The 20,105-nt window shown below is 43.5% G+C and overlaps 1 pseudogene; it reads right to left on the bottom strand.

The window, feature by feature from the left end:
- LOC127974696 (uncharacterized) overlaps positions 1 to 20,105 on the bottom strand; it is a 61,618-nt pseudogene that overhangs the window by 27,378 nt on the left and 14,135 nt on the right.

The raw sequence follows: 20,105 nt of genomic DNA, 5'->3' as shown, positions 1-20,105 counted from the left end.
GGCCAAGACCAAGCAATATGCAGAGCGTTATGGCCTGAAGCTGCCACATCCAGTCCGCAGCAGCAAGACACCTGCAAGCTTTCGCTATACACAAGAGGAGGAGGCCAATGACCAAGAGTGCAGAGAAGTGGAGGGTAAATTTTTGTAATAAAAAATACACAATTGGTATTTTCAGTTGTAATAGGCTAAGGTTATTTATGTTATATTTCTGTATTCAGTGTATCCAAATGTGTAGAAAAGGGAGATGTTTGAGGCGCTGGACCTGGTGCGCTCAGAAGTGGAGAGGCATTTTGTCCAGGTCGGAATCCAAGTTGCTGCAGGGCGAGAGCAGGCGATCATTGAGGCAGCACAAGGAAAGAAAGTTAATGTGAATCTGAAACTCACCGGTTTTACAAGAGACCGACTAAGTCATGAGTTGGACATACTGCGGCATATCTGTACAGGGCATGAAGTTAACACAATTCGGGATGTTGTGTCCATTCTTCAAACCATGCAACCACAAACCCGTTCCATGATGTCAGAGGTGGAAAAGATCATCAAGCTATGCCTGTGCTTGCCCATATCTGTCGCTGCATCAGAGCGCTCCTTCTCGACTTTGCGCAGGTTGAAAACCTGGTTGCGTAACACCATGTCACAGGAGAGACTAACGCACTTGGCCATTATGAATGCCCACAGTGATCTCCTGGATGAAATTGATGTCTCGACTCTGATAAAAAAAATTTATAAGTCGAACAACTGAAAGAAGATCCGCCTTTGGAAATGCATGAATTCATTTTTCTTTTGTTTAATGCACTTTTTTCAGTAGCACATGTCTACTAGCATGTTCAAAACTTTAAATGTTTTCACAGTCATTGCTATTTCAATATAGGGCTCTATATGTTCATTCAGTGGCTTGATAAAACCGGTATGAATTTTCATGTTCCAAAATGTTGTGAAAATAAAACAGCTCGCCCTCGTTCATTTCATGGGTTCTATTTAATTACCATTTGTGCATTTCATTCATTTAAAAAATGAGTCCCAAAAGTCCGTGTAAGAAGCATACACAGTCCATGTAGGCCTATGATACGCTCTTTTGCTGTTCTGTTTTCTTTCAGGATCAAAAATACAACAAATGAAAGCATTTATCTGTGTGTAAGACTGATGAGAACTATGCATACATTCATAAATCAGTAAATTTTGTATTTTATTATGAGATATTTTATTCTAATGTGATCAGTGACTCAAGCACTGATGGACCAAAGAGCGCGCATTTCGACATTTGCAGTAAGTAAATTTTATTTATATAGCACCTTTCACAGATATAAATCACAAAGTGCTTTACAAAGTGCAATAAAACTAAGAGAAAAAAAATTAAAACCACAAAATATTAAAAACATAAAACAAAAGCCCAATCAACTAAAAGCTTGTTTAAATAAAAGTGTCTTCAGCTGCTTTTTAAAAGAATCAACAGAAACGTCCACTCGCAGTGACAGGGGCAGGGCGTTCCAGAGTCTAGGGGCGACTGCTTGGAAAGACCGGTCTCCCCGAGTTTTAAAGCGGGTTTTGGGGACCGTTAGAAGGTTCTGACCAGAAGACCGAAGAGCAGGGCTCTAAAAGTCAAGACTAAAATTTTAAAAATCAATTCTGAATTTGACTGGAAGCCAATGTAATGAAGATAAAACCGGGGAAATGTGCGCCCTTCTGTTGGTTCCAGTTAAAAGCCTGGCTGCAGCATTTTGCACCATTTGTAGTCGACTCAGAGACAATTTGTTCAAACACTAATGATTGCACGTCTAAGGACCCCTCTGTCAAGCTCCTGAAGTTTGCAGACGACACCACACTCATCGGCCTCATTCAGGACGGTGACGAGTCTGCTTACAGACAGGAGGTTAAAGAGCTGGCTGTCTGGTGCACTCTCAACAACCTGGAGCTTAACACGCTCAAAACAGTGGAGATGATTGTGGACTTCAGGAGAAACCCCCCTGCACTCCCCCCACTCACCATCATGAACAGCACTGTGACTGCAGTGGAGTCATTCAGGTTCCTGGGCACCACTATCTCTCAGGACCTGAAGTGGGACAATCACATTGACTCCATTGTGAAAAAGGCCCAGCAGAGGTTGTACTTCCTTTGCCAGCTGAGGAAGTTTAACCTGCCACAGGAGCTGCTGAAACAGTTCTACTCCACCATCATCGAATCCATCCTCTGCACTTCAGTAACTGTCTGGTTCAGCTCAGCTTCTAAATCTGACCACAGAAGACTACAGAGGGTAGTCCGGACTGCGGAGCGAATCATTGGTACAACCCTCCCTTCTATTCAAGAACTGTACTTTTCCAGAGTGAGAAAAAGGGCTCTCAAAATCACTCTGGACCCCTCACATCCAGCACACTCCCTCTTTAATCTGTTGCCATCTGGTCGACGCTACAGAGCACTGAGCACTAGAACGACCAGACACAGGACCAGTTTTTTCCCCCAGGCAATCCATCTTATGAACAGCTGATTATAACTGCGAACACACTACACTTTATATTTATATACACATACACTTATTTATCGAACACACATACTTAGTATACACTTAAATTTTGCACATAATACACATGTACATACATAACTGCATCTTGTAATATACCTGCCTACAATTGTCAATTTGTATATTGTCATTCACTATCTACTTATTTGTATTTTTTATTCTTTTATTATGTGTTTTATGTTCTGTCGCTGTCATTCTGTTGTACTGTGGAGCTTCTGTCACGAAAACAAATTCCTCGTAGGTGTAAACATACCTGGCAATAAAGCTCATTCTGATTCTGATTCTGAAAAAGAGAATTACAGTAATCAAGACGAGAAGAAATAAAAGCATGAATAATCATCTCCAAGTCAGTTTTAGACAATAACTCTCAATTTGGAAATATTTCTCAAATGATAAAAACAGTTTTTGACCAACTGTCTAGAATGACTGTCCAGAGACATCGATTGGTCAAACAGAACACCAAGGTTTCTGAGGCTCGACTGGACGGAAGAACCCAGGGAACCAAGGTGTTGTTTGATTTGAGGTATTTTTTGGTCTGGTGCAAAGATTAAAGTTTCAGTCTTTTTTGTATTCAGCTGTAGGTAGTTATTGTATAACATCTCGGTTACGTATGTAACCTTGGTTCCCTGAATAGGGAACGAGATGCTGCGGTGACGTCACCACGTATGGGAACACCTCTGGTGTGACGAATGTCTGAAGCCCTATACCATCCCGCCAATCCTATTGGCCAAATGGCGCATAGCACCACCCTGCGCATGCGCGAGCATGATATACCTGGGTGCAGCGCGCCATTTCGCTCAGATTTCATGACTGAAGATGAAGAGTTATCAAGGTACGGAACGGCCAGAACCGCAGCATCTCGTTCCCTATTCAGGGAACCAAGGTTACATACGTAACCGAGATGTTCCCTATCATAGGTCACTTCGATGCTGCGGTGACGTCACCACGTATGGGAACGATATACCAAAACGCCTGACGTACCTGATAACTGAGATCCGAGGAAGCAACTGCTCAAGCGGAGAGAACCCGGGAGCCAGGGGCCATCCTCACATCCAGACTGTAGGATTTGATAAAAGTGCTCGGTGAGGACCATCCTGCCGCAGCACAGATATCATCCATAGAAGAGCCACTGAGAAAAGCTTGAGAAGAAGCTACAGCTCGAGTGGAATGAGCCTTAACCCCTAAGGGCGAAGCGAGTCCGCGCGCCTCATAGGCCAAAGAAATCGCCTCCACCAGCCAATGGGACATGCGCTGTTTTGTAACTGCATGGCCCTTACTTTTATGTCCAAAGCAGACAAACAGCTGGTCAGAACCACGCCAAGGAGCTGTGCGATCCACATAAGTCTTTAAAGCTCTCACAGGGCAAAGACTTAGATCTCCTGACCCGGCCTCGGCAGGCGAAAAAGCTTCCAGAACCACTTGCTGAAAGCGAAAAGGGTTAGATGCGACCTTAGGAACATAGTTAGGCCTGGGCCGCAGCAGCACCTTCACAGAGCCTGGTGCAAATTCCATGCATGAGGGTGAAACAGAAAGAGCCTGTAAATCCCCAACTCTCTTGAGGGAGGATAAAGCCATGAGAAGAAGTGTCTTCAATGTCAGGATTTTATCCGATACGGTCTCCAAGGGCTCAAACGGATGCCCTGATAAACCTAACAACACAATGGATAAATCCCATGAAGGAACTCGCACAGGGCGGAAAGGCCTCAGCCGTCGCGCACCCTGTATGAAACGAGAAACTAATGGATGACGCCCCACAGAGGCACCGCCTATGCATTCGTGGTAAGCTGAAATGGCTGCCACGTAAACCTTTAAAGTGGCTGGTGTAACGCCATCCGAGAAACGCTCCTGGAGGAACTCCAGCACTGAAGCCACTGGGCAGTAAACTGGATCCACATTATGATTACCACACCAGGCTGTAAACAGTCTCCACTTGAAAGCATATAAGCGTCTCGTAGAAGCTGCTCTAGAACTCAATATAGTCTCAGTAGTTTCAGCAGAAAGACCGGGACATACTAACGCACTCCGCTCAGTGGCCACGCCCACAGTTTCCACAGATCTGGCCTCGGGTGCCAAATCAGCCCCTGTGCTTGTGATAATAAATCCTGTCTGATGGGAATCTCCCACGGAGAGCCCGCTAGCAGACTGATCAGATCCGCAAACCACGGCTGCGTGTGCCATCGCGGAGCCACCAGCAGCAGCTGTTCCACTCTGTCCCGGCGTAATCTGCATAATACCGCTGGGATCAAACGAATCGGAGGAAAAGCATACAGACTGGTCTTGGGCCAGCTGTGAGCTAACGCATCCACGCCCAGGGGCGATGGGGAGCGTAGGGAGAACCATAGCGGGCAATGCGTAGTCATGCTCGATGCGAATAAATCCACTTTCGCTTTGCCGAATATCCGCCATAAAAGATCCACCGTCTGGGGGTGTAATCGCCATTCTCCCTGTTCCAGAGCCTGTCTGGATAGCAGATCCGCTCCGAAATTCAATCGTCCGGGGACATGAATGGCCCGGATCGAGAGAAACTTGTCCCGAGACCACAGAAGAACACGCCTCGCCAGCCTGCACAGGGGGCGAGAGCGCAATCCTCCTTGATGGTTCAGATAAGACACAACCGCTGTGTTGTCTGATCTGAGTAGCACATGACGGCCGATCAGCAGATCCGAGAAATACTGGAGAGCCAGAAAAACTGCCAGTAATTCCAGTCTGTTTATATGCCAGCCGCGCTGAGCCGCTGTCCACACTCCGTGGGCTGGTCGCCCTCGACACACAGCTCCCCAACCAGTCAAAGACGCGTCCGTCGTGACAGTCTCTCGGAAAGCATAAATTCCCAATCGAACTCCTGACAGGAGAAATTCGGTTGACATCCAAATTTTCAGCGACATCACACACCGCCGTGTCACCGAAATCGTGCGATGCGGGAGACAACGGGGTGAAATATTCCGCCTTTTCGTCCACCACTGAAAAGGGCGCATTTGAAGCAATCCCAGACGAATCACGGGGGATGCTGCTGCCATTAGACCCAAGAGCCTGAGGCACAATCTCACCGTCACCGTGCGACCTGCTTTGAAGTGCCGCACGCATGACGCAATCGACTGAGCGCGCGGGAGAGAAAGCTTCGCTGTCATCGCGCGAGAGTCCAGATCTATTCCAAGAAAAGTTATCCGTTGAGAGGGAGTTAAAACACTCTTCTTGAAATTTGTTCGTAAGCCCAGGCTGTTTAAATGATTCAGCACAAGATCTCGGTGAGAGTGTGCTTGAGTCCGCGATTGCGCTATCACCAGCCAATCGTCCAAATAGTTCAACACACGAACGCCCTGGAGCCGCAACGGGGCCAGAGCTGCGTCCATGCACTTTGAGAACGTACGGGGCGCTAAAGCCAAGCCAAAGGGAAGAACGCGGTACTGATACGCTTTGCCCTCTAAAGCGAATCTGAGGAACTTCCTGTGTCTCTTGACGATCTGAATATGGAAATACGCATCCTTCAGATCGATCGTAATAAACCAATCGCTTGGTCGGATCTGAGACAGAATATTTTTCACCGTCAACATCTTGAATTTGCTCGGTCTGAGTGCAAGATTCAGACGGCGTAAATCCAGAATGGGTCGTAACCCGCCGTCTTTTTTCGGTACCACGAAATAACGGCTGTAAAAACCTGTCTCCATCTGAGAGGGGTGTACTTCTTCTATAGCCCCTTTGCTCAGCAGAGCTGACATTTCTTGTCGCAGCACCGCCATTTCCGTAGACTTCACCGTAGTGGGAAGAATTCCGCGGAAAGGAGGCGGGCCTTTCCGAAACTGAATAGTGTATCCGTGACAAACCGTGCGTAACACCCATTGAGGAATGCCGGGCAAGCGTTCCCACGCGGCCCGAAACAATATTAACGGTTTCAAAGCTTCCGCTCCCAGCAACGCCGTCATACGCGTTAAAACGACCGGACACGAAAAACCCGTGGTGTTCGTGCACCGGGGAAGCGTATGCGCCGGAGTCGTTGCGTTCCGTTGAGTATAATCCTGAAGCGTGTCCACGGCAGGAATTAGGCCAACAGATGGAACATCGGGCTCTGCCGCTAGCGAAAAAGCGGCGGCTGTGTGAGCCGTCATAAACGGGCCGTTTGTGTAGGGTCCTTGAGTCGTCCCTCGAACTCCGAAAGCAGGATTGCGCAGAGTGTCTGAGGGAGCGTCTGTCATTACAGCTCGATCCAATGTTGCTCGAGGCGCTGTTAGCGGCGAGACAATCAATGTTTGAGCAAGGGGACTGCAATGAGAGTGTGGGATGCGCGAAAGCGGTCCGACAGCGCTCTCTAGCGGAGGGCACAGTCCCTGGCAAGCAGCAGAAAGATCAGGAGCTGCTATTCGGCACCCGAGAACGAGAGGCTTTAGCCGTCGAGGTCAGGTTCAAACGCTTACGTTGACGCTGGTGCGCCGGAGGAAAAACCCTAGGGCCCCAGTCCTTACGAGGAGGCGCCATGGGTGTAGGTTCCTCTCGAGAGGCTGCTCGCTGGCGGTGAGAGGAGGTTGAGCGAGAACGCGCGGGCGCTTGCCGGCGTTCGACCTCCCTGGGTCTGCGGGGAATCAGCTGGCGGAAAGCGGCTGATTGTTGTTTCGCTGCCCTGAACTTCTCCACTACTGACGTGACAGCCTCACCGAACAATCCATCCCTGGAGACAGGGGCATCCATAAGGAAAGATTTATCCTTCTCCTTAATATCGGTGAGATTAAGCCAGAGGTGGCGCTCAACCGAAATCAAACCGGCCATAGTACGGCCCACTGCACGAGCGGTATGTTTGGTAGCGCGTAGCGCCAAATCCGTAGCTCTACGCAGTTCTTTAACTGCCTCCGGTGTGATGCCCTCACCTTCATCCAATTCCTTCAATAACTCCGCCTGGTAGGCCTGAAGGACCGCCATAGAGTGGAGCGACGCAGCCGCCTGACCAGCCGCCATGTAGGATTTACCCACCAAACTAGACGTGACTCGACACGCCTTCGAAGGAAGAAGGGGGCGAGACTTCCAAGCCGCGGCCGAACTAGGCGCAAGGTGTTCGGCGAGAGTCTCTTCCACCGGGGGCATCATAGTATAGCCATGGTTCGCCATATCAGAAACGGTGGCGAAATCCGCGGCCGCGGCGTTAGTAATCCGAGCCGAAAATGGCTGTTTCCAGGACCTCGAAACCTCCTGGTGGAGGTCCGGGAAAAAAGGCAAAGGCCTCCGGGGCTGTGTAGGTGTCCGACTAGTTAAAAAAACGGTCGTCCAGCTTGGAAGAAGGTTGGGCCTCGGCCTTGTCAACCTCCCAGTCTAGCCCCAATTTACCCACCGCACGAGAAACCACATCCAACAGCTCACTGTAGGAGGGGGAAACACGCCTCTCCTGTCCGCTAGGAGGAAGAGGGCTAGTGTCGGTCGCGAAGTCCTCAGACCCCGAGGCCGCGGTGGATAAAACATCGTCGTCATAGCGTCCACAACCGAAGGAGATGGCGGTGCATGCCTCCGGTGTGGGAAGTAAATCCTCATTAGAGAAGACGACGGGCTCAGTATAAGTTTTATTCTGCAGCAGGGTAGGGGAGAGCGAGCGATGTGGAGAATATTCCAGCGCTGCGCTGTCCACAAAATCCATGTCGCACGTGTCACCCCAGGCCCTCGCCTCGTGCGGTGCCTCGGCAGTCGCAGAGGTGACCTGACGGGGGTTAGACTCGAGGGCGACATTAGAGAAAACTTCCACCCTGGAGCGCAGCACTCTGAGCCGCAGGCCATCACAATGGGGACAGGAAGAAAGGCCGCTAAGCGCCGCCTGTGCGTGATGTAAACCAAGACATACTACGCACCTGTCATGAGTGTCCCCCGCCGTGATGTACCTGGTACATGGCTCCTTACATTTTCGAAAGCTCATCGCGTCCGCGAAGAGGAGTTAACACTGCTCGAAGAGATCGCTGGAGAACGCGAGACGATAGGGCACAGATGATTCGCTATTCCTGAAGGAATGAAATCTGAGCGAAATGGCGCGCTGCACCCAGGTATATCATGCTCGCGCATGCGCAGGGTGGTGCTATGCGCCATTTGGCCAATAGGATTGGCGGGATGGTATAGGGCTTCAGACATTCGTCACACCAGAGGTGTTCCCATACGTGGTGACGTCACCGCAGCATCGAAGTGACCTATGATAGGGAACCAGTTCTTTATGCAAGACAAGCAGTCCAACAAATCAGTAAGTTTATGAAACTCAGAGTCTTTAAAAGAACAGAACAACTGAATGTCATCAGCATAAAAGTGATAAGACACATTTTTAAAACCGTGAATTATTTCACCAAGAGGGCGAATGTACAATAAAAACAAAAGAGGACCTAGGACTGAGCCTTGAGGAACTCCATATGACAGAGGGGTCACTTCAGACAGAATATTGTTAATAGAGACACAAAATGATCTGTCACTCAGGTAGGAAGAAAACCATTTTAGAACTGATCCAGAGAAACCCGTTTCATTTTGCAGACACTTTAACAATACATGTAGGATCAAGACAGAGTACTGCCCAGAGTCAGCCGCCATCATAATGTCACTTGAAATCTTCAGCAGGGCAGTCTCAGTTGAATGACATTTTCGGAAGCCTGACTGAAATTTATCTATAAAATTATTTTCATTAAGAAAAGCAGTCAGCTGCTCCGCCACCACTGTCTCCAAGATTTTAGATAAAAAAGGCAATTTAGAGATTGGCCTGTAGTTGTTTGGTTCAAAAGAATCCAAATTGGGCTTTTTCAGAATGGGGCTGATGACCGCTTGTTTAAAAGAACTGGGCACAGAACCAGTTAAGAGAGAAAGGTTGATCAGTTTAACAACATATGGACCAACTAAATCAAATAAATTTAAAAGCAGTGAAGTTGGCATTACATCTAGGGGGCTTGATGATGGTTTCACCTTTTTTAGTAGACCCTTAATGTCCTCTTCAGTGACAGGTGAGAAGGTGGACCAAGAGCTCTGAGGAGATAAACCCCAAGATGTGTTGACAGATGATGGGTTTATAGAGGCTCTTATATCATGCACCTTGTTCAAAAAGGAATGTAAAAACCTGTTGCAGTCAGATTTTGAGTGGACTGGTACATGAGGAGCTGAAGGAGAGACAATTCTTGATATTGTGTCAAACAGGACTTTAGGATTTTTCTTGTTCAGAACAACAAGATTAGAGAAATAGGCAGATCTGGCCCGTTTTATTTTATCATTTAGTGACACGATGAGGTCCTTCAGGTGCAGTCTGTGGACTTCCAAACTTGTGCACTTCCACAAACGTTCTATTTTACGACAGTTTCTCCTGCAAGATAAGATTTCCTCATTTATCCAAGGGCAGGGATTTTTAGGGAAGGTGCGTTTACATTTTAGCGGAGCAACCATGTTTAAAACAGACAAAACAGTGGTTATTAAAAGACTGCATAAAAGATTCAGGCTCACTACAGCCATAAAAACACTGGGTTCAAATAACTCTGAAAATTTCTCCGCTGTGGATCCATTTATGATGGTTCTTTGTGACATCGGTTTGGAAGGAAGATAGTCCACATTGGAAGACAAGTTAAAAAATATACAACAGTGGTCTGTCGCATTTATGTCTGTAACACTCAACTGGTCAATGTTCAGGCCTAAAGTGAAAACAAGATCCAAAGTGTGGCCTTTTGTATGTGTAGGACCAGAGACATGCTGTTTAAAATGAAATGCTTCAGTGAGTGTTAAAAACTCAGATGCCAGATTACACGAAGCATCATCGATATGGAGGTTAAAATCCCCGAGTATCAGAACATTTTCAAGTTTGATAATTGAAGATAAAAACAAGCGTCCGGGACCAGGAGGTCGATAAATTAAAATGCAATAAAAGTAAAAGTAAAAACTTGATATATAAATTCTCAGAAAATGCATTTAATACCAATATATTGAAACGTCTGTTTATATACTCCAGACATTGGAAAAATATCAGTCAGCGTTTTATATTTAATATGAGGGAAATAGAAATGCATGCATGCGTGACACAAAAAAATATTAAATTTTTAGATAGCAAAATATTTTTTTAGTAATTCTGTCAATTACACTAAGGTTATTACATTGTCTGCTATATATTTGCCATATATAATACAGGCAATTGATTGATAAAACATTGATAAAAAAAATTAAGATACAATTTATACAAAACGAATATCCTTTAAAAAGAGTTTTCTATAAAACAAAGCTTAATGGAGTCGTCAAAATCATGTTTTACCAAAAACAGCATCGTTGCTAGGAGGGCGCCAGCGCCTCTGCCTCGCGAGTGGATGATAGCCCTGAAGACGCCTAGCAATGATATACCTTTAGTGTTAGTATACCTCTAGTTAAGTTATACCTTAAGAATCTTCGTAGCGCGCTAAGAGACAATGTTATCAGGAAACGCAGCCCAGGTATGATGCGTTTCATGCGTAATGGAGATTCCAAAGCGCTCTCCTTTGATCAGAACCATGGAGAACAATCGCGGTCCGATAGGTCTATATCCACCGAAACTTTTAACAATGCAACAAAAATATTTAAAGAGCATCAAGCTATTAAAATCTATATTATGTACATGCATATATAATATAACAGTAGGCTATATTAGTCAATATTTTTTTATTAGGTTAAGCAGTGATTGGATAACGTTTTTTTGTTTTTTTTTGTAATTTAAGGCTCACCCACAATTGGTCTGGTCCATCCAAAACTGTAATCCTGGCCCCATCCTGGGCCACACTGAACTGAGTAGCGCCCACAGAAGTGGGGGCGTGATTTTTTTCACCAAACCAGTTGAGCGCAAACCACGCCCCCTACACGAAAACCCCAACCCGCAGCCATGACGCATGTCTCTAGCTCGATTTCATTGGTCAACTCTGTCACAGTGCTGATTGGCTACACTGCGTTAATACAAACAAACTAATTTTAATATAATCATAGATATATGGATATAGTATCCAAAACAGAAATAAAAGGGTGTACAAAATTAATAAAAAACAGTGAAATTACATAATGTATGCTGCTATAAAACAGGGACTGAGTGTAGCTTAATACTGATGTATATATACCGGTACATATAATTTAGTAGAGCAAACAATAGGACCTCCTTACCTGCATTCCTAGCCCAGAATTCAAGACTTTAGGTGCATATTGACTTGTGGCATCAAAGTAACCCAACAACAATTTAAAAGCATGTCTTTGTTTGCATTTTGCGTGATGATTAATAATCAATTTGCTGACTGGCCATAGAATGCTTTATTTATCAATTAAATAAAAAACAAAAATGTCCTGGTACACAAAAACATTACATGCAATTCACAATTGCTATAAAAACTTGATTTTTTTTTTTCTGTGCAGTTAATATTTTTAACAAGTTTCCAAAAATGATTTTAAAAATGGCTACATAACCTGCAGTCTGGGTCTAGATTTCATAAATAATACTATGTTTGCATTAACTAATCTACTAAATAACCATTTTTAAACACACTCACACACCCAAACCCACCCACGTCATACAAATATTTTTATGCTTGATGTGAGAGCCCTTTTCCCTGTATATCTGCTGTAGTCATGCTCTGAACCAGAACTGCATTTTCTGGGGCGTCCGGCTGTCAAACCCTGCCTAGAACCAGTCTTAGCTGTTCTTCTGGCTGCTGTTGGCTGACAGCCAATAATAGGACCTGGTCGTCTAGCAGCTCGTCTTAACGCTGCTGCACGTTTTGATACAGACATCCCTTCACCTAAGCAGTAAAAAGCAGAGATCAATTGGGTCTGTTTGTGCTGCACCTTATCAAGCTGCTTGGCCATTTTAGACAGGGCATTACCAAGGGGCAAGGAACTCGACCGGAAGTTGAAGTCGGGTGGGGGCTGCCATCTTTTAGCAGAACTTCACTTGCGTTAGCATTCCCATTGACTCCCATTAATTTTGGCGTCACTTTGACAGCGAATAACTTTACATCTGAGGCGTTTAAAGACTCTGTTTGTCCATTATTTATTTCTAAAGATACACGACAATGTATAAAGGGCTCCATTACCTTCTATGTTACATTATGGCCCCGTATAAACAGTTTTTGTAAAAAATAGGCTAACGATTGCGTCATAACCACTCGGCTCTCTGTCGCATTACCGTACAGACAGGAGGAGAAGCTCGCAGGCAATTAACTTAATATGGCGTACTGGCGTTACATTTTAAAATACTATACAAAATAATTAATCAGATTACTTACTCCTGCTAACTCACGACAAAGAACTCTCCGCTCAAGCTCGCCGTCTCTGCAAGATTAACGATGGCAGTTTGCACGCACAGCTACTAGAAGATTTACATCTGCCAGACAGGTTGCTGACGTCGTCAAGCTTCGTTTGAGTCTGCGCGTCAGAAACGGAAGTGCTAAAAAAACGCTAAAACTGGGCTTCATTTGTCTCAATTGAGTTCCAATGGGTTCGCTGTGTCCATTTCTTTTACTGTCTATGGGCATTACTGTAGTCTGGGTTTTCAGCCATTTCACTGAGCAGTCTCAGCATGTAAAGATGCTGTTTAAAGAGACAACAATAAAAAACTATTATATAACAAACACCCACAAATGCCTAATAAAAGTAATTCTGTTTGAAAACACTTCTCAACAACAGGAATCACACAGTCCTGTTTAAATCTATGCCTATACAGCCATCTAGTGGTTATACTACAGTATTGCACTTGATTACATGCATCTCTTTCCAGAGATGGGACCAAGTCACACATGTGCAAGTCTCAAGTAAGTCTCAAGTCTTAACCTTCAAGTCTCAAGTAAGTCCCAAGTATTTTTTTCTTGGGCAATTCAAGTCAAGTCAAGTCACAAGCTATGTCAAGTCAAGTCCAAGTCAAGTCACCTTAATATTGTTATTTTACCTGCAGAATCTGATCTTAATAAAGTTAAAAGACAAGATATAAGTAACTGTCAGTAAATTAAAATAATTTGGATTTGCATTGTAAATACTCATGTTCAGTAAAATACATCATGGAATCAAACAAAATTGTAACTTCCTAAAATTATTTATTTTTCACTTCTGCCAACAGTGTTTGAAATGTTTTACATTTTCAACATTGAGTCCATAAAACTAAACATCCAGACTCCTCTCTGAACACCTCGCTCTCGCTCACTCTCAAACACAGTTTACATACAACATTAAACTGTTACATTTCTCCTCTCTCTCTCTCTCTCAGTATAGAATATAAATATGATGTATTTTCAGTTGTTTCATACTTTTTTGTTATGTACAGTACAGACCAAAAGTTTGGACACACCTTCTCATTCAAAGAGTTTTCTTTATTTTCTTGACTATGAAAATTGTAGATTCACACTGAAGGCATCAAAACTATGAATTAACACATGTGGAATTATATATGGAATTATATACATAACAAAAAAGTGTGAAACAACCGAAAATATGTAATATTCTTGGTTCTTCAAAGTAGCCACTTTTTGTTTTGATTACTGCTTTGCACACTCTCGGCATTCTCTTGATGAGCTTCAAGAGGTAGTCACCTGAAATGGTCTTCCAACAGTCTTGAAGGAGTTCTCCGAGAGATGCTTAGCACTTGTTGGCCCTTTTGCCTTCTGTCTGCGGTCCAGCTCACCCCTAAACCATCTCGATTGGGTTCAGGTCTGATGACTGTGGAGTCCAGGTCATCTGGCGCAGCACCCCATCACTCTCCTTCTTGGTCAATTAGCCCTTGATGCCTTCAGTGTGACTCTACAATTTTCATAGTCATGAAAATAAAGAAAACTCTTTGAATGAGAAGGTGTGTCCAAACTTTTGGTCTGTACTGTACATAACAAAAAAGTATGAAACAACTGAAAATAGGTCATATTTATATTCTGTATGTAATATGCACTTCTCATGATTGGGTAATTGTGGCAGCTACATTTGTTTTTCTGATTGATTGTTTTGCTCTATGAGAAAGACAAGGTAACAAAATATTCGGGGCTTATGCCCCCTTAGCCCAACCCTAGCGCCGCCCCTGGAATGCGTTTTTTTGACAGCCTGCTAGCGGATCATTAGGGGCCATTCACATCACGTCTTTTGCGTGCGCAAGTTCGTTATTTCCAAGAGCGATTTTTAGTGCTGCAAATCCATTTATCCTTTGCTGAAATTTCCGCGTCTTCATTGAGAGAGAGCGTGTCATGGATGCTTAGCAACGACAGATGCCCCAGGAGCACTTCTGCCCCGAGCGCTTTGGAAAGAAGGAGAAAAAGCGGCGCAACTAGCGTTTTCCATGCGTTTTTAGGCGCGAACTATTGAAGACAAAAGCGATGACCCTCGGTACCTCTGAGACTGACATGTTGAGGTGATGTGATATCTGATTTAAGTGGGTGTGGTGTGTGTAAGGTAGAGAGGGCATGACTGATGATAGTGTCCTGATCCAGTCACGACGCTATTCTCAGCCTGCGCTCCAGCTGAGTAATCAACTTTATTTAAAAAAAATAATTTTTATATATTATATTCAAACTGAAAACATGATGTGATTAACACTCAAGTCATTCAAGTCGTGTCTCAAGTCAAGTCAAGTCCCGAGTCTTTAACTTCCAAGTCCGAGTCAAGTCTCAAGTCCTAAAAATAGCGACTCGAGTCGACTCGAGTCCAAGTCACAAGTCCCCATGTCTCTCTTTCTATTAAAGCTGCGGTAGGGAACTTTTGACGCTCGAGCTGTTAATAAACAGAACTGCTTGCTTCTTGCGGAAGAACATCGTAGCCGGAACTACTTCTCTATGTTTATGTCTATGAAGAATCACAAAGGTACTGGGTTACTCCACCGCGGCACCCCCGAAGCAATCTAAAATAGTCAGAATATAAACACTTATTACAGGTGTACCCTAGTGATTCAGGACAAGCCAAAAACACGTTTTGGAAAATGGATTCACGGTGTACTCGCTTATTATATAAATTTTTCTACATTTTGAACACAAACAAAGTTACGGACCGCAGCTCTGATTGGTTATTTTTTACCGGGAGCGATGGAGTTTCTGCAAATGGCAATAGGACCACTGGGAGGAGCCAGAGGAGCTTGATTTTTTTCACAGATTATCTGTCTCATATTCTACTGTCAGGACATAATGACAGGTTTAATAAATATGTCAAAAATATTTTTTAACAAAAGTTCCCTACAGCACCTTTAATCTGCCTCCATTCATTGGATTTTAAATACCTTTGTTTTAACTTACCTACTTTCAACTTACTGGATTAATAAAAAAAAACAAATCGTATAAAAATGTTTTTTAATAATTTTCTTTTTTTTTACAGAAATAAATGGTGTATAATTTAATACAGCATATTTTTTAGTAGTAAGCTATGCCAGACTATGCCAACGTGTGCAAAGTAAAAAAATAAACATAAATAAAAAAATAAAACATCTGACATAATTTACTCAGCATAAGGTTGTTCCAAATATACATAGCATGGAAAAATGACAATGCAACTATACTACAGCAAATGTTTGATTACAAACCAATAACCATTTTAAGGTGAACTATCCCTTTAAGGACCCCAAAATGCCCCAAAACAGTTGGGGAAAAAAACTAAGAAAAAGCTATGGCCCCAATAAACATCTATACAGAATTTTTAATGTAACTTTAAGCTTAATGGACTCACCTCCCTGAGTTACCCTGAACACAGGGATGGTTGGAGTATGGGTCCTCTTGCATAGGTGATATTTGTTGCAGTTGTGTAGAGCTAGTCGAAGACAGGTCCAGCTGACGTGACTTTACAAATCAAAAGATACAGATAGACAAACTGAAATGTTACAAGAGTGTTTCTGTTTAATATGCCACCATAAGAAAGAAAAGAAAAGAAAATACATAAGAAAACAGCAACATCACTCCCTTTATACTGACCTTCATGATCTTCAGCACTGAGATGATACTGATGATCAGAAGTGCAGGTTTCTTGCTTCATATCTAAAAAAAAATGTATACTAATGTTGCACCGCTGTAGTAGTTGTTTTGTTAAGAATTAAGCATGTATGATGAACTTGAACTTCCTTGCATGGTGCCCCACTATGGCCAACTGGACAAGTGCAGAGCTCCAACTCCATGACCAAATGTGTGCCCTGATGTGGATGATCTCATCTGAAATTTCTTTTCTCCAACCTAACAGTGACAAAGACAAAAATACAGAAATATTGGATATTTCTCAATTATAAAAATGCACAGAACGGACGTGCATTCTCGCGTAGACTGGTCTTGCCAGACTATTGCTTTAAAGCAGTGGTTTTGGTCACGGTGGTATTGCAGGTGGGCTGCCAATTACAATTAAAAGAAATAATACTGTTAATATGTAAAAATGTCTAAGTCATAACATAACATAATTTCATATATATAATTAAATAACAAAAATAAATATTAAACTGTTACTATGCTTCCACTATTCGAGCTCGCTGATTGGTTTAAGAATAAACCACCAATTTATCTTAAATATTTTTGCTGCATATGCTACAGAATAACAAATTCAAACATTTATAAATGGCTGTTGTGTTTCCTCCTGAGTGCTTGCTCTGGTGGCTATCTACCAGCTGCCGAGCTTTGCCTGGATCTGGTTTTCCCGTTTTTCTGAGCGGTGCCAGTCCGAGTTATTTTCGGTTCATTTCCAGTCCATTCTAGGGCTGATTAATAGAAATAGTCTTAAAATCACGAATTGAGCGTGCACGATTTTCTAAATAGCTTTATAGCACAATTGTCCGTGGCCCTGACCTCCTGCAGTATGCTATCCGATCCAATCAGAATGCAGAGCCTCTAGCGCGAGAACAGAACAGACTGGGCATATGCCTAACTCCAGGTTCACACACTGTCTATGATGCGCCTTTTTTCCGAGCCCATGTTAACGGATCAGAGCGTTCACACTGCACGCGGTAAAAGGCTAGAAATAAATATGTGCGAAAATAATATCTAACACATGAGCATAGAGAGAGTTGTGAGCGCACAGGACGCAGTTCAAGTGAAAGGAGACACATTTTAAGTGTGCACACTCTCTCCGCGCAGAGCAGCGTGTATCTGAGCAAGTAAAGTACATCTGGTTTTGTGACAGCACAAAGGAAATATGCGTGCGAACAGAGAGATTCGCGCTCGTGCATTATTTTAATGTGCTTTCGCCTTATATTTATGCGCTCTCGCAGCTGACTGCATACACATACTGTATACACACTGCAAACACCTGAGGCACCGCTACAATTAATGAGCTCTATGAACAATGTGTAAAGCCTATCAATGTCAAGCAATATTTCTCCAATCAAGTCATCCAAGTAGCCAATTTTATTAACAACTCATCAAAAGTTCTAAAACACAAAGGCTTAGCTGGTAGCAAGTTGATACCATAAGGGTTCAACAACCCCCAATATATCATGTGTAAATGTGCAATACTTTACACCAGACAAAAACAGTGACACAGGCCAGCTCCTATAAACAGAGCCAGAAAGACACCCTCCGTATTGTGCTAAAACATATCAAAATCATTTTTAAAAACACCATACATCAAATAACATGAATAAACATTTTACTACAGCACAATATAAAACAAACATACATTTCAACCATATACAATCACATACCTAGTACCAGCTAGACAAGTTTTCCAACTCTGGCACAAACCATCATTGCCATCTGCCAAAACATTGCAAATGATTATACACAATATCACACTGTTAAAAAGTATTACATCCAACATTGTCACATACCTAACAACAGCTATGACAAATGTTTTCCGAAGCTGGCACAAACCATCATTGCAGTCTCCAAGAAAGAAATCACCACCCCCTATCTGGCAATCAGCATGCACCTGCCATTACTCAAAAGCTAATGCCAGCCCATTCTTAAGGACACGTAGGCTAGAGACTACCATACTCACCCTACCAAACAGGACTACCATAAATACTATAGTGTTTATAGCCATTACATTCATCCACTGATCTTCGTCCCGATGATCTTATAATTTAATTTATTAACCACCTACTTAAACTACAATCCCCACAGTTTTCCATATGATGTCAAAAGCCTAGTGCTTCTAGCTAACAAACTACCAGTTTCAGTCACTAACTTTGGCACTGGGGCTTTTGCCACAATACATCGTTCACATTGCTTACAATAAGTTTCAATATCTTGAAACATTCCTGGCCAATAACATCTGGCTCTCACCAGCTTAAAAGTGCGTTCTACACCCCGATGCCCATGTTCATCATGTAACCCAATAAGGACTTCCTCCTTCAGACTCTGAGTTAGGAGCCCCTGTTTAATCTGGCCTTGTTTAGAATCCACAAATTGGCAATACAAGACTCCTTCCTCCTCTACCAACTTCTCCCATTGTCGTAGAAGTTCAAAGACATTATCATCCCTCTTTAGCCCTCAATAATCTACCAGGTTTTACTTTCTGACTCCAATACACACGAAACCTTGCAATAATGGGGTCGGCCTGCTGTTGAGCTGCCCAAACTGCCTGAGAAAACACAGGGAAGCTACATGTGGTTGTCTGCTCATTAATCATCATTGTATGACCCTTCTCTGGAGTTTGATTAACCCCCCCCAAATGCAGGTTTAGCCATTAACTGGGTTTGTCGTAACAATGCATCCAACCCCCCATTTTGACACCCTGGCCTATAACGAATTTCAAAATCAAATCTAGCCAGGTCTGAAACCCACCTCTGCTCAATGGCACCAAACTTGGCAGTCTGCAGATGACTCAGCGGATTATTATCCGTAAACACTATAAATTTGTGGCCTAACAAATAGTCATGAAACTGATCTGTGACTGCCCATTTCAATGCCAACAGCTCTTGCTTCATGGCACTATAATTCTCCATGTTCCGCTCGGATGGCCTTAACCCACGACTTGCATGCAATCGGTCTTCTTCCATCTTTCCCTTCTTGGGACAATATTGCTCCCAACCCATGATGGCTAGCATCAATTTCCAAATAGAAGGGCTTTGTAAAATCTGCATAGCCAAGTACAGGGGCTGTAACTAGCTTCTCTTTTAATACCTGTAAAGAGCTGTAGTCCGTGAGGAATATGGACTACAGCTCTCACTATTAATACCTTGCTCCAAAAGCTGTCTAATATGATCCTTCACCTCTTCATATTGGCTTGGTGGAAGACGGCGATAACGCTGACGAACTGGAACATCATCAGTGACTGGTATCTCATGCTGTATAATTGAGGTGTGCCCAAAATCATTATCAATGAAAGCAAACACATCAGCATAATTATTCAGTAATGCTTTAAAATGAACTATCTGCTGATGTTCCAAAAAAGGGCATTCAAATTGAAAATCCTGTGTAAAGCTAGATCCAGCCTCTTGACTCAAAACCAAAGCCTCTTCAGAACCTAATGAAATCTGAACCTCCCCAGGACATATATTCTGAAAAGAAATAGACTTTGAACCTCCTGTTACTACCTCAGCTACATGCACGCATGCCAGGCGTGTATGAGGGGCCAAATTGATATTTAAAGCACCAGCATTTACAATAGGAACAGCTAACTGGCCGCCCTGCACCTTCACCAAACCTGGAGATACCATTAAGGAGCCAGGTAAAATCCCTTCATCTACATACCTCCAACCCTTCCACCAAAGCGATATAATCTGAAA

This window comes from Carassius gibelio, chromosome B16 (genome assembly GCF_023724105.1).
Source record: "Carassius gibelio isolate Cgi1373 ecotype wild population from Czech Republic chromosome B16, carGib1.2-hapl.c, whole genome shotgun sequence".
Taxonomy (NCBI): Eukaryota; Metazoa; Chordata; class Actinopteri; order Cypriniformes; family Cyprinidae; genus Carassius; species Carassius gibelio.
The sequence above is the reverse complement of the archived record's forward strand: the minus strand, read 5'-3'. Positions and strand labels throughout refer to the sequence as shown.